Below are 16,433 nucleotides of genomic sequence, written 5' to 3' on the forward strand. Positions count from 1 at the left end.
AGTTCATCAACCTGAAAATCTCCACATTTTGGAAGAATGGCATTTATAAGCTTCGAGAGAAATGGCAATATTTTGTCGACAGTAATGGTGTATACTGAAGGAAATAATTTGTTTACAAAACCGATCCTCCTCATTTAGTTACGTCGAGGGTGAAGTGTGCAAGCAGGCAACCACTCTGTCGTAGCTGTGATGTGGGGAGGACTGTTCCGAGGCGTTTTTTGTGACTGCTCTGTAACGAAAAATGAACGCACTTATGAGACAACCCAATATTAGCGAAGTTGCTAGGGCGGTGCGGCAGGCAGAACCTGAAAGGGAGTCGCGATCCCCTAGCCAGAGTATAATAGCGGCCGCGAGGCCACAGCTGTAGCCACTTGTCCATCGGACGCCGCCACCCCCCATCCCACGGTTACCTCAGCGCCCGACAGTGCCGCTATTGTCCGTTCCTCCCTCCCTCCCTTCCAAGAACTCGTCAGACGCCCTCTACTCGCTAATGCACCCCTCGGCTGCGTGCCTCGGCTATACAAAAATTGGTCACGAAACAAAAGCCAGAAAAAAAGAAAAAACTGCGAAAAGGAGAGTGTTTGAGAACACCAAGTAACTGGAATATCAAGTCATTAGAGTACATAGTGTTCGATCACTACATCTGCATATAAAAGACCGGCCCACACACACAATAAATAAACTTTGCATATTCAATAAAATTCTTCAGGGTATCAGACCGCATCGTCATAATTTAAAATGCGCCAACGTTTCGGCCAGCGTTGCAGCTAGCCTTCATCAGGGCCTTACGTTAAACTGCTAAATGAAACACACTTGGTTCCTTAAATAGCTGCACGAGAAAACCGTGTCGTTACTTGATTGGCTGTAAAAGGAGGAGGAGGAGGAGGGGTCAAAGGTATTCTTTATTGGTGTTTCCTTTATTATCTGTCATTGGCTGAAATAGCTGTTTTCTATTGGTCTTTATATTAATCCACCCCATTGGAGGAGACGGACGAATAGCGAACAGGTGATGGCTGTGACGTCACACTGTTTACATGCTGTCCAGAAGCCGGCTGCGGCGTGCCATTGCTTTGTGTGCTCGCGACCACTACTGCGGCTCTCCGCGTGTCTGCATGGGCCGCCACGGCTCTGCCAGTCACGTCGAGTTCGCGATGCCGAAGAGCGAGGACGATGCGCGCGCGGCCGGGGCAGCCGCCTCGGACGCGCCGGAGTCGGCCGCTGGTCGGTCGGTTGGGCCTGGCCCGCCGGACGCCCCAGCGGCCGCTCCACACAGGACGGATCCCAGGTTGACGACCCAGGCTACGGCACCGGTTCATGACAGGATAGAACGACGATCGACAGGCGCTATTCGACCGCAGAAGACTACACACCGCACGACGAAACCGTATTCGGACGTCGGCCATACATCACATCACGACGGACGCAGCAATGAAGACGACCGCCAGGACTACGCCAGAAGACTCGAAATATGTCGGGAGGAGGACAAAGAAACGCTGAAGGACATACAACGCCTTATCCGCTATTCACGGGAAACGCAAGAGCAGGATAACGACACCTGTCTGGCATCTCTATCTGTGGACTCAGATGTCGAATCACAGCACTCCCACCAAACGGTCGACGACGCGGAGATGGCAGCGGCCTTTCCAGCAGAAAACAACGACTCCCCACACGCAGAGGGGGACTTTACGCTCGTACACAACAAACGGCGCAGAAGCAACGCATTAGCCAAGGACTTAGCCAACCCAGCTAAGAGACGAACGGAGACCATCCCCACAACGAACCGATTCGCCCCACTGACACCTCAAGCTGCGCCTCCATCAACCACCAACAAGCCGCAGGCACAAACTTCTAATGCCGCAGAAGCCGTGGACAGAGACAAGAATGTGCTTCGCAAAGTGCCTCCAGTCACAATTTATTACACAAAGGATTACGTTCACCTCAATGAAACGCTCAACGGACTTCTAGACGGCACCCTTAAAGCTATATACCAAAAGGACCGCATCAAATACCACTTTGAGTCCTTCGAAGACCAAAGGCGTGCAATAAAATACTTCACGAACCACAGCTTCTCCTATTTTACGCATCAAGCACCAGACGACAGGGAACTGAAAGTAGTTGTCAAACGCCTTCCGGCGGAAGTCACCGAAGAACAACTTTACTATGCCCTCAAGGAAAAAGGCTTCAACGTGCTACAAGTCTACCAATTTAAGGAACGCGACGAGGAGACGAAACAATTGATACCGCAACCTGTGTACCGAGTCACCCTCCCATCCGGAAAAGACAGTGACAAGATATATGATGTCAAATACCTGCTCTACACACGAGTGATAATAGAAACCTATAATAGTAAAGAAGGTCCAGTCCAGTGCCGACATTGCCAACGTTTCGAGCATACAGCGAACTACTGCAGCATGCCAGCACGCTGCGTCCGCTGCGGTGGATCCCATAAATCATCGAATTGTACCCATCCTAGGACGGCGCCCCCAAAGTGCGCCAGTTGTGAACAAGAACATCCAGCGACCTTCCGTGGCTGCCCAAAATTTCAAGAACCCCTACGGAAATATACTAGAAGGACACCGAAGAAGTCGACCCCACAACGGCCTATAATTGCTAAGAACTCGGCCATGGCAGCGATTCCGGCCACCCAACAACAAGCGGCACCTCTCCCTGTGGAAACAATCGCCTCTCGGCCACAACCGGCACCCAGAGTGACTCTCCGACAGACAAGACAACAGCGCTCGTACTCCGAAGCAATACGTGCCCATTCACCGACGCCAACACCAGTGGAGACACCATCTGCCTGGTCGACCACTTTTACACCAGCGTTAACAGATATTCTTCAACTACTCACCGCCCTCCAGCAGAAGCTGACGTCTATCCTCTCGCTTGTAGAAAGCGTACTGACAGCTTTTCAAACACCCTAAATGGATAGACGGCATCACACGAGGCATCTTAACTTCTGCATTTGGAATGCCAACGGCCTGAAACTGAAGAAAACAGAATTCACGGACTTCTTACATCGCCACAAGATAGACGTAGCATTTGTCTCCGAAACACATCTCCGCGAGTCAACCGACATCCGCTTGAGGAACATGCACATCTACCGGACGGACAGACGGGACCAACGGGGTGGAGGGACCGCAGTTCTGATCAAAAAATGTATTCGTCACCACCAAGAACGTTTACCCCCACTCCAGACTTTAGAGGCCACGGCAGTAACAATCCACACGACGCTCGGAAACATTACCTGTATTGCGGCTTACCTTAGCCCAAAGAAGGCTCTCCACCCAGAAGATCTTTACTCCGTTACAGAGGGTTACGACAAGATCCTCCTTGGAGGGGATCTTAATAGTAAACATGTTGCCTGGAATTCCCGTAAGACTAACCCAAAAGGACATATGTTGTTTGCACTGGCTGAGAATTTACATATTTCCGTCCATGGACCACGGGAACCGACGAGGATACCTTACGTCCAGACACAAGACCTTGATGTTCTAGACATCGCCATAATCAAGAACATCAACCCGAATCTCCATCTGCGGACGCTGGATGATCTTTCGTCGGACCACAGACCGGTGTTAGGAATCATAGAGAGGGCTACTTTGCAACTCCCACTGCCGACGACAAGAACTTACGACTGGCAGCAGTTCCAAGCGTACCTCAACAACAATGTGCGACCAACCCAGGTTGTTACTACCAGAGAAACGATTGATGTGGCAGTCGCAGTACTCACAAAGAAGATTAACAATGCGAAACAACGAGCACTCACGGAGCACCTGCAACCAGAAGTCAATTATGACGAGTTTCCACCACCACTGCAGGAACTTAAGGCAAGGCGCAATCGATTTCGGAAACGATGGGTCCGCTACCGCCATCCGGATGATAGACGGGAGACTCACAGACTAACCCGCGAACTCCGGCGGAAGGTTCAGGACTGGAAGCAACACACGTGGGAACTCAAAATGGACAACTTTCTATTACGCACCAAAGATGAATGGCGAATAGTTAAAAGTCTCAGACAACAACAGCCCCCCAAAAGGGCCATTCGAGGACCCCATGGCCTCTTGTACGACTCACTTGCGCAGGCGGAGCTGTATGCGGATACATACCAACAACAGATGACTACGCCCCCCACGGAGGATGGAGATGATGCACTCCACCGTGCAGAGGAGGACACAGCGGCGGAATGGGAAGCTATTCGGGACGCCCCGACTACCGCTATGCCCCGGCTGACAACGCCGGAGGAAATTTGGAGGATTATCAAGTATAGCAAACACACCTCACCTGGAGCAGATAGAATCAGCAATACGGAGTTGAAACACCTCCCGAGAAAGCCTGTTGTGCTTCTCACCCGGATAGTGAACAGCTGCCTCAGGACTGGATACTTCCCAGAGGCATGGAAGATTGCCAGAATAGTGCCAATACCAAAACCGGGCAAGGATCTCTCACACCCTGACAGCTACAGACCCATAAGTTTACTGCCGACACTGGGAAAGGTACTGGAACGTGTCCTACTGAAACGCATGCTGGACATCCTTGTGGCACACAACATCATCCGGCCGGAGCAGTTTGGCTTCCAGGCGAAGCTATCGGCTGAGTTACAACTACTGCGCATCACGGAATCTATCCAAGACAATTTCAACAAGAAACGACATACTATTGGAGTCTTTCTCGATATAGAGAAGGCTTACGATAAAGTATGGCGACGCAACTTGATCGTCAAGCTCCGACGTACCACTCCCCTACCAGACTGCTATTTAAAACTTCTCGACAATTTTCTTCAGGATCGCAGATTATATGTTCGCATTGATGACAAGAATTCATCAACACGGCCTGTCCTTGAAGGACTTCCACAAGGATCGGTCATCTCTCCACTGCTGTTTAATTTATATATTAACGACCTCCCGACGGTGCCACATGTTACTGCCAGTTTCTATGCCGACGACACAGCGCTCCTGACTGCAGGCACCAGAATGGACCACCTCGTCACACGGATGCAGCGCCAACTAGATTTAGTGGACCACTGGACCCACATGAACAAAATAACGGTCAACGCAGAGAAAACCAAAGTTATTGTCTTCACACGTCGGAGACCGATCGTCAATGAACGCCTACGGATATCAGACCAGCCACTCCCCTGGGCAACAACTGTAAAATACTTGGGAGTGCATCTGGACGCCAAACTGTTGTATAGTCATCACATTATGGAGAAGAAGACGTCTGGTCTCAAAATGCTGGGAGCTCTCCTCCCATTTCTGAAGAGCTCATACCTCAGCCAACGCACGAAACTCCAGTTGTACCATGCCACAGTCGAACCATCTATTTTGTATGGATCGACCTCTTGGGGTACTACGTGTGCCACTAACTATAAGAAGTTACAGGTTGTACAAAGCAGATGCCTACGATGGATCACAGGAGCCCAGTGGTGGATCCGAAATCATGACATTCATCGAGCCTTAAGCGAATCTTACCTCTCAGACAAGGTCAAGGAGAAGGCACGAACCTTATTTCGGAAGTTGGACATGATACGTGACAGTACACCACAACTCACCACAGTAGGTACGGTAGAACCCTTACGCAACCACAAATATAAAGTACCGAAGGCGATAGTATTCGAGCCTCCGTAAATGATATCCCTACGTACTTCTCCATAATTTAAGGACATATTGTCCTTTAGCACTTCTCCACACATGTTTTCAAATACACACCAAAAGCAGCGAGTTAAAGGACCCTTCTGTGTGCCCAAACTAAAGCTGGAAGAAGACTAAATAAATAAAGAGAAAATTTTTACCCCTTCCATTCCCTACAGAAGTAAAAATCAACGAAGTTGATCAGACTTCAGCACCACCACATCAACAAAAAAAAAAAAAAAAAAAAAAAAAAACGGCTCTGCCGCCGCTCCGTAGCCCTGCTATTGCAGGCAGCCAAGACCTCGGAAGCTTGTACCCGTCCTCTCTATTCATGCTGGCGGGTCTTTTGGCTATTTCTATCGCCTCTCTAATCTTTCTTTTGAAAGTGAGAGGCTGTTTCGCCAGGACGCGGGCTTCTTGAAAAAATATTGGTTTCCCGCACTCGTCTCGGTGTTCCGCCACTGCTGACTTAGTGTGTTGTTTCAGGCTCTCGGAACATGAAAGATATATCCGCCTGAAACAACACACTAAGTCAGCAGTGGCGGAACACCGAGACGAGTGCGGGAAACCAATATTTTTTCAAGAAGCCCGCGTCCTGGCGAAACAGCCTTTCACTTTCAAAAGAAAGATTAGAGAGGCGATAGAAATAGCCAAAAGACCCGCCAACATGAATAGAGAGGACGGGTACAAGCTGCCGAGGTCTTGGCTGCCTGCAATAGCAGGGCTACGGAGCGGCGGCAGAGCCGTGGCGGCTCATGCAGACACGCGGAGAGCCGCAGTAGTGGTCGCGAGCACACAAAGCAATGGCACGCCGCAGCCGGCTTCTGGACAGCATGTAAACAGTGTGACGTCACAGCCATCACCTGTTCGCTGTTCGTCCGTCTCCTCCAATGGGGTGGATTAATATAAAGACCAATAGAAAACAGCTATTTCAGCCAATGACAGATAATAAAGGAAACACCAATAAAGAATACCTGTCACCCCTCCTCCTCCTCCTCCTCCTCCTCCTCCTCCTTTTACAGTCAATCAAGTAACGACACGGTTTTCTCGTGCAGCTATTTAAGGAACCAAGTGTGTTTCATTTAGCAGTTTAACGTAAGGCCCTGATGAAGGCTAGCTGCAACGCTGGCCGAAACGTTGGCGCATTTTAAATTATGACGATGCGGTCTGATACCCTGAAGAATTTTATTGAAGATGACAACGGCCGCGGAAGCCTACGCTTACATTTAACTTTGCATAATCGATAAAATGAAAGAGGGATGGGCCTTGAAGGGCCTTCAATCCGGGAGATGGATGTTCCAGAAGCGCCTGCCGTCTTTCATCGTCAACACGATAGCAACCTTTCGCTACTGTACCATTGCTACAATTCCATTAACCTTCTCACATAAGTTACTGAGCACTCGGGATCAATGACAGTGTTATCAGCGCTTTTACCAAAACGATTAGAGAGAATTTGATCGAATCACCTTCAGGGTATTTCCGTACTGTGTCAATCTCGAACAGCGTACGGAAAAAGCGAACATTTAAATATTTCCGTGTGAGATCTGAATTGTCTTGTTTTATTATGATGATCATTTCTCTCTGTGTAAGTGGGTGACAGCAAAATATTTTCGCTTTCGGGGTAGAAAGTTGGAGATTGAAATTTCGTGAAAAGCTCTCACCGCAACGGAAAACGTGTTTGTTGTAATGATCGTAATAATTGACACCCAGACGCGGTCACCACATCCACGACGCCCTTTCCCCTCTTTCGCGGTAATACAAACCGAGCTGACCTTCTTTGAAGTTTTTTGGTGTCCTCTGTCAATCCCATCAAGTGAGGATCGCATACCGTGCAGCAGTATTCCAGAGGAGAACGGAAAAGCGTATGTAGGCAGTTTCTTTAGTAGACCTGTTGCGTCTTCTAAGAGATCTGCCAATAAAACGCACTCTTTGGTTCGCCTTTCGCACAACAATCCAACATAAATTGTTCTTTATTGTAATCCCTACGTATTTAGTTCAACTGGCAGCCTTCAGATTTTTGTGAATTATCATCTAACTGAAATTTAACGTATTCCATTTAGTACTTGTGCGAATGACCTTGCTCTTTCCATTACTTAGTCAATTTCCACATTCCATGCCATAAAGATATTGTCTGAATCCTTTTGCAATTCGTTTTGGTCTTCTGATCACTTTACTAGACGGTAAACGACAGGATTATCTGCAATCTAAGAGGGCTGCTCAGATTGTCTCCTAAATCGCTTATATAGATCAGGGACGGTATATGGCCTGTAACACTGCTTTGGGGGCACGAGATACCACTTATGTCTGACTCATGACTTTCCATCAGTTACTACATCTGTCTGACAGATCTCGAATCCATTCGCACAACTGAGACAATACTCCATTGGCACGCAATTTAATTTGAAACCTGAAACTGCTTAAACATTTACACGTCATTAAATCTGAGTTACATATTGAGAATATTCGGGTGTTAAAAGTCTGATTTTTGCCAATCTTGTCTTATCGACAAAATTAATTTGTCGTCCTGGTGAGCAATGTCGTCGTCATTTGTCGTAAGTAACATGTCGAATCAATATCAAAGTTCTTTCTATACGCTGATCAGCTGGTCTTGAGTAACTGGTGTGTCCTCTATTTCAGTCGTATTTCTCAATCTGAATGTAACAAATTGTAGGGAAATGTTAAAAATAGTATTCCAACAGCCATTGTTTTTATAGCTTTTTAATTAGGCTACCAGTTTCGACTCGAGTCATCTTGAGGCCCTACACAGTAATATGTGGTACATAATATTATATAGACCAATCAAAAATACTTATTAATCTATATGAGTAAAAGAAAACCAGTAATGTAATACATTCAGGGTACAATCAAGGATATACTATGAATATGTAACACAGTTTTGCACAATGTGTGCAGAGACAAGTCACCTATCAGATATATCTCATAAAAAAGTAGAGATATTGCAATGTAAACATTAGTCTTATTTGTTCATTGTCAAAAAATATGTAAGGATATGTGACAAGGGCCCTGTTTTTTAATTTTAATTTTTTCTATTTTTATTTTATATTTTTGTATTTTTATTTTTACTATATATATACAGGGTGAGTCACCTAACGTTACCGCTTGATATATTTCGTAAACCACATCAAATACTGACGAATCGATTCCACAGACCGAACGTGAGGAGAGGGGCTAGTGTAATTGGTTAATACAAACCTTAAAAAAATGCACGGAAGTATTTTTTTAACACAAACCTACGTTTTTTAAATGGAACCCCGTTAGTTTTGTTAGCACATCTGAACATATAAACAAATACGTAATCAGTGCCGTTTGTTGCATTGTAAAATGTTAATTACACCTGGAGATATTGTAACCTAAAGTTGACGCTTGAGTACCACACCTCCACTGTTCGATCGTGTGTATCGGAGAGCACCGAATTACGTAGGGATCCAAAGGGAACGGTGATGGACCTTAGGTACAGAACAGACTGGAACAGCACATTACGTCCACATGCTAACACCTTTTTATTGGTCTTTTTCACTGACGCACATGTACATTACCACGAGGGGTGAGGTACACGCACACGAGTGGTTTCCGTTTTCAATTATGGAGTGGAATAGAGTGTGTCCCGACATGTCAGGCCAATAGATGTTCAATGTGGTGGCCAACATTTGCTGCACACAATTGCAATCTCTGGCGTAATGAATGTCGTACACGCCGCAGTACATCTGGTGTAATGTCGCCGCAGGCTGCCACAATACGTTGTTTCATATCCTCTGGGGTTGTAGGCACATCACGGTACACATTCTCCTTTAACGTACCCCACAGAAAGAAGTCCAGAGGTGTAAGATCAGGAGACCGGGCTGGCCAATTTATGCGTCCTCCACGTCCTATGAAACGCCCGTCGAACGTGTACCTCACCCCTCATGGTAATGTACATGTGCGTCAGTGAAAAAGACCAATAAAAAGGTGTAAGCATGTGGACATAATGTGCTGTTCCAGTCTCTTCTGTACCTAAGGTCCATCACCGTTCCCTTTGGATCCCTACGTAATTCGGTGCTCTCCGATACACACGATCGAACAGCGGAGAAGTGGTACTCAAGCGTCAACTTTAGGTTACAATATCTCCGGATGTAATTAACATTTTACAATGCAACAAACGGCACTGATTACATATTTGTTTATATGTTCAGATGTGCTAAGAAAACTAACGGGATTCCATTTTAAAAAAACGTAGGTTTGTGTTAAAAAACATACTTCCGTGAATTTTTTTATGGTTTGTATTAACCAATTACACTAGCCCCTCTCCACACGTTCGGTCTGTGGAATCGATTCGTCAGTATTTGATGTGGTTTACGAAATATATCCAGCGGTAATGTTAGGTGACTCACCCCGTATATGCAAAATAAAAATAGGGTCCTTGTCACTTATACCCTTATATATTTTTGGACAATGAGCATATAGGATTAAAGTTTGCACTGCAACAACGCAACTTTTTTTATGAGTTATTTATGATAGGCGATTTGTCTTTGCACACATAGTGCAAAACTATATTATAATTCATAGTATATTCTTGATTGTACCATGAATGTATTACATTACTGGTTTCCTTTCATTCGTATATAGGAATAAAATTTAGAATGATATCAGATAACTCACATAAAATTGTAAAAAAATATAAAAGGATACTTAAAAATAACGTACAGTAACAAATAGTCGTATTGGAAAAATTACTTTGCTAATTACTTGACGAATGTCATAAGGCAAAGGCATCAGTAGTACTTAATACGAATAATCCACTAAAATAGGCTTTAGCGTCACTAGCGATCAGAATAATATCAGTGCAAGGAAGAATAAGAAATGCAACTAAGCTACCAATGAAAAAGAAGCAGGTCGGGTATTGGGCATGCAGATATCCTGTGGCCACTAGATGAGTTTACAGACAAGAAAACACGCGAGGACAGCCCGACGCACTAGCCTAAGGGTAGTAGTTAAACCTAGAAAAGCGTCAACAACGTTCTCACTAGCTACTGGACGAGCATCAATGAAACAACGTCAATCAATGTAGACGAAAATACCAAATACGGACAGAGAGGAAACATTAAAGATCCAATATTTTTTTCTTCAATTATTCCACTGTGTATTACTGTATTAGATCCTGTCGTTCTCGTTCCTAAGACTGGTTTGAAGCAACTCTACATGATTGTATAACCTCTGCAAGCCTCGTAATCTATTCTTAACTATTGAAACCTACATACGTTAGAACATGCTTGCTCAGGTAAGAACTTAGTCTCCTCCTAAAATTTTTATCCTCCACACTTCCGTCAATTACCAGACTGGCAATTTGTTAAAACCTCGGGGTGTTTCCTATCAGCTGAACCTTTCTTTTAATCACGTTCTGTGATAATTTCTTTTTTCCTCAGTTAGATTCCCTGCATCCTCATTAGTTATTCGTCCCCATCTAATTTTCTTCATTCTTCTGTAGCACCACATTTCAGAAGCTTCTATTATCTTCTTGTCTGAAGTATTTATCGTCCACGTTTCTCTACCGCACGAGGTTGTTTTTTACTGCTCACATAGCAACATCAACCAACAACTTTTCCTAACCTAATCCCTCACCATCGTCTGATTTAATTCGGCAACCACTACCCTTGTTTCACTTTTATTGATATTCAATTTATAAACTCTTTGCAAGGAACTACCTATTCACTTCAGTTGATAAGTCCACAGCCGTCTCTGGTAGAATTGAAATGTCATCGGCAAACCTCAAAGATTTTATCTCTGCTCCCTTAACACAATTTCCCTTTAAAAATTTCTCCGTGGTTTCCTTCACAGCTTGCTCAGTGTGCACATTGAATAACATTAGGGATAGGCTACAATCCAGTAACACCCTCTTCTACACCACTACTTCCTTTTCGTACTTGTCAACTCTTATAGTTACAGTCTGGTTTCTGTAAAAGTTGTAGTTAGCCTTTCCCTACGTATTTTGAACCTCTTATCTTCATAATTTCAAAGAGTGTATTCTTGTCAAATTTGTCGAAAGCTTTCTATAAACCTAAAGGTATTGTGAATATGGATTTGCAGTTGTTCAGTCTCCTTTAGAAAATATACTGTAGGATCAGTATTGTCCCGCATATGCCAGAACTAAAACTGATCTGCCATAAAATTTCGGGCGCGCAGCAGCATAAATTCACCTTCTGCTTCTAATATTTCGGCTGAATACCGTCCAGCCATCTTAAGAGTGAGCCGAGGTGACTGATGCTCCAGAACTTGCTCCGTCCTTTTAATCCCGAGGACCGAACCACTGCGTATGCGGCCCAAAGACCTTGTAAAAAATAACTAGACTCACTGATGGCGCTGCAGTCGCAGGATAATTTGAACCTTCTGCTGGACGCCATTATAGTGGTTGTAGTCTGATGTGTTGTGTAGTATTGTTGTTTATAAAGACCCTGATTCAACGTTGTATATTTGTTGGGGCGTACATACAATATTTGTTACTCGTAATTCTACTGTCTGTACGTTCCAATGAAAAGAAGTACAATGGTGGAGAGTTGTGCAGCGATTAATTGTACAAATAAATTCGAGAAAGGAACGAATATTACATTTCACAGGTATGTGGATATTTTAAGTTGTTTTGTATGTCGGTGCACTTGCTTAATAAATGTTTTTGTAACACGGTATTAGCATAATGTCTGTGCATCTATTTGCAGGTTTCCTTTCTCAGAACCACAGCTGTTACAAAAATGGTTACACGCTGTCAGGAGGCAAGATTTCCGACCGACAGAATACCATTTTATATGTTCTGATCATTTTGAAGATAGTTTGCTGATCGGTAGTGTTTTCATGGTCTAGGTTAGGTTGAAACTTGATAATTTGGTCGTGAGCTGCCAAAGCACTATGCCGTATATAACACACTTCTCGTCATAAAATCTAAAGCAAGGTAGAGTCAGAAAATATCTATTAATATAGTGGGCAAATCTTCGAGTAATTTAATGCATTTTGCGTACATCTATCGTAAATGAACTACGAAAAATGCTAGGGGTCCTGTCCATAACTTTTAGCTACGGCAGATTCCATGTAGTACGTAAGATAAATTCATAAACAGTGACTAGTTGCTGTTTGTTCATAAATTAAAAAGTATATTGTAGTTACGTTATATTGTAGTTACGTATTTAAATGAGGCATTATGTTTGTGACCTAAGTCAAGGGAAGGCATTTTATAACCAAAAGCGATGTATAAACATTCGAACTCCGCGCGTCAGTTTACCACTCTAATGGCCGCCAGCCAGCTATTCAACTTGTCCGCTCTTCACAGTCGACCACTCGTGCGGTTGTGGGGGCCTGATGCGGCCAAAGATACACAAGGCGCCAGAGACGTTGATAGGCGGCAAAGAGGTGTAACATATGCATGTAAATGAAATCTATGGCTGCGCAGTCGATCCACACGGTGATATCGATGAGTCGCGGAGAGCTGCAGCCTCGCGACGTCTTCGAGATTTAATTACAGGAATTGCCGGATTCCATGATTTGTCCAAGCGGAAGCCGCTACCTCTATTAATTAAATTCGTCGCCAACCGAATTTCAATTGCTTCTTTCACTACTGAGTCCCAGAAAGATGAAGTCGAGGCTAAAATTTCGACATTACAGTACACCATAGAGTGCCCAGTGTCAATACAGTGCTCCGCCACTGCAGATTTATTTTGTTGTATGAAACGGGCGTACCTGCGGTGCTCTGTGCATCTGTCCCGGACTGTACGTGTCGTTTGTACTCAGTGGTTCAGTCCTCGGGTTTAAAAGGATGGAGCAAGTCCTGCAGCGTTAATCACCTCTGCTCACTCTGCAGATGGCTGGACTGTATTCAGCCGAAATATTAGAAGCAGAAGGTGAATTTATGCGGCTGTACGCGCGAAACTTAATGGAATAGTCTCTGCGCCGCGAAAACATGAAGATGCAAAAACTGATCTTTCTCGAAGTCTGCATTATCTCGTAAATAATTAAAGTGTCAGTAATTTTCAGCCATGATTCACAAGAATGATGGTTCTGCAATGTGCACATCTGTCAGAGCTGCCTTATCTGGAACTATAGTTACTACATTCTTCTTGGATTATGAGGCTACTTAGACTGTCTCACATCTTGAACACCAGGTGAAATATTCTCTTTATGGACGGCTCTCCCAAGGATGTCAAAAATTTCGTGGGAATACAACTACTCCAGCGGTTTTGTTTGCTCTTTCAGTTCTCTTTCATGTTTTCCTCGCAGTATCATTTCTCCCATCTCATCTTCAACTATATTCCCTCTTTCGTTTCCATAATATTGTCTTGACGTATGTTATCTGTATATAAAATTTCTGTATGTTACCTCCACCTCTTAACTTTCCATTCGTTGCTTAGCACTGGCTTGCCATCTGAACTCTTAATATTTATACAGCTGCTTCTCTTTTCTCCAAAAATTTCCTTAATTTTCCATGGACAGCCTGTAGCTTTCTTCTAGTCATGCTTGGTTCTAAAACTTTGAATTTCCCTTCTAACCATTCCTGCTTTGCCATTTCTCACTTCGTCAGTCTCTTTTTCAAACTTCTGTATTTTCTTTTAGGTGTGTTTCCTTTAGTCTATTAAACTCAGTATTTCCTCTGTTATCCAAAGATTCCTGATGATCTTTCCCTATTTGTTCTTCTGCTGCTCTCACTATTTCATGAAGCTATCCATTTTTCTTCTACTGTACTCTTTTTCCCTCTTAATATTCTTCGCCTAATTCTCCCTTTGAAATTAGCAGCGATCAGTGTTTCAAATTACCCAGGTCCCATCTCCTTAATTTTCTATCTCCCCACAGTTTCTACAGTTTTAGTCCAGTCTATTATGCATAGTACAACAGAGGGCACTTTTCGGATAGCTCTCGTGCAACATATGGATGCACTTTTTATGGGCTATCTGGCTTTTAGAACGTATGTTAAGATTTAAGAGCTACTTTGTTGTCACACGTTTACGAATTTATTTGCTACAGAAGAGTTGCTGAAGACGTCCAAAAACGACAGAAAGGTTTCGTCATGTTTTGTCATACAGTTGCTCATCGGGCAGAAAATTTCTAAATATCTAGCAGTATGAAATCCTCGCTAATTCCTTTAGTACTGACTCATTTACAAAAAAAAAAAAAACTGGCTCTGAGCACTATGGGACTTAACTTCTGAGGTCATCAGTCCCCCAGAACTTAGGACTACTTAAACCTAACTAACCTAAGGACATCACGCATGCCCATGCCCGAGGCAGGATTCGAACCTGTGACCGCAGCGGTCGCGCGGTTCCAGACTGTAGCGCCTAGAACCGCTCGGCCAACGTGTCCGGCGACTCATTTACGTACGTATAGTGCGCTGTATGCGCCGTCTTCCTTGTCCCAAAACCCATAGCTACTGTTCGTGAACTACTTCTAGAAGGTTATCGATTGAGAATACAACAAAAATCTACAGCAGTTACATAGGCGTTTAAATTCCGTAGGCGAGAGAGGTTATTCTGGACGCCGTTTACCTCACTTATTTTAGGATAGGAGATGGGGGAAACCATACTGTCAGAAATCAGGGTCATTGTGTGAAAAAAACCCAAGACAAAATTACCATAATAACTGTACAGAATTAAAACTATAACCTATCTGACGAAATCTTTAAAAAAAGTCGTCTGACAATTTATCATCTTTAGCTTCAAGAAACCTACATGTTATAAGCGCCAATTAATGTGTAAATCTATTTTACATTGTTACTAGTGTATGATAACGACAGAAGGAATTAAGTCCTCTTGATGAGCGTCCTATGATTCTACACCGCTGCTTGTGTCCCCTCTACCATTTTCCCTCATCAGCAGACCCCGGGTTAAGGACAAGCGATACAAATTTAGTTCTGCGGTTCGAAGCAGAGTTAACCCCAATCAGCTGCGAAGTTAAACAGCTCGACTACGTTGTGATATACGCCTGCACCGCTTTCTACCAGACACCACAACCGCTGGTTCTTCTTAGGTGCACAGGTCCAATGTTACACACTCAGACCAATCACTGATGCTCTTACAAGGTCATCGGCCTGCACTGTTCGTAGTCGCTGCAGAAGTCCTGCAGTGATTTTAGGATTACTCTGTAAAGTAAAATCCTCCTGATTATGTGGGAGTACAAATTTCCTGACGACCAAAGTTCATATGTCTCTAGAATGAAATTTTCACTCTACAGCGGAGTGTGTGCTGATATGAAACTTCCTGGCAGATTAAAACTGTGTGCCGGACCGAGACTCGAACTCGGGACCTTTGCCTTTTGCGGGCAAGCGCTCTACCGACTGAGCTACCCAAGCACGACTCACGCCCCGTCCTCACAGCTTTACTTCCGCCAGTACCTCGTCTCCTACCTTCCAAACTTTACAGAAGCTCTCCTGCGAACCTTGCACAACTAGCACTCCTAAAAGAGTGGCTGTGGCTAAGCCATGTCTCCGCAATATCCTTTCTTTCAGGAGTGCTAGTTCTACAAGGTTCGCAGGAGACCTTTTGTAAAGTTTGGAAGGTAGGAGACGAGGTACTGGCAGAAGTAAAGCTGTGAGGACGGGGCGTGAGTCGTGCTTGGGTAGCTCAGTCGGTAGAGCGCTTGCCCGCGAAAGGCAAAGGTCCCGAGTTCGAGTCTCGGTCCGGCGCACAGTTTTAATCTGCCAGGAAGTTTCAAAGTTCATATGATTCTTCATTTACTCATAAATGATTGGTTCACAACTCGATATAATTTATACATTTTGCAACAAGGTAACAAACTTCAAGTAACTGTAAAAAAATGGTTAAAATGGCTCTAAGC

At 44.3% G+C, this 16,433-nt stretch overlaps 1 protein-coding gene and 2 non-coding genes across 6 annotated transcripts in view; 2 read left to right on the top strand and 1 right to left on the bottom strand.

The window, feature by feature from the left end:
* The window catches only part of LOC126091855 (excitatory amino acid transporter), a 453,428-nt gene that overhangs the window by 247,825 nt on the left and 189,170 nt on the right, over positions 1-16,433 (top strand). The window lies entirely within an intron of this gene.
* On the bottom strand, positions 15,875-15,949 carry Trnal-caa (transfer RNA leucine (anticodon CAA)). The gene has a single exon. It is a non-coding gene; the product is annotated as a tRNA-Leu (tRNA).
* On the top strand, positions 16,209-16,283 carry Trnas-cga (transfer RNA serine (anticodon CGA)). Its single transcript has one exon. It is a non-coding gene; the product is annotated as a tRNA-Ser (tRNA).

Source organism: Schistocerca cancellata, chromosome 7, assembly GCF_023864275.1.
Source record: "Schistocerca cancellata isolate TAMUIC-IGC-003103 chromosome 7, iqSchCanc2.1, whole genome shotgun sequence".
Taxonomy (NCBI): Eukaryota; Metazoa; Arthropoda; class Insecta; order Orthoptera; family Acrididae; genus Schistocerca; species Schistocerca cancellata.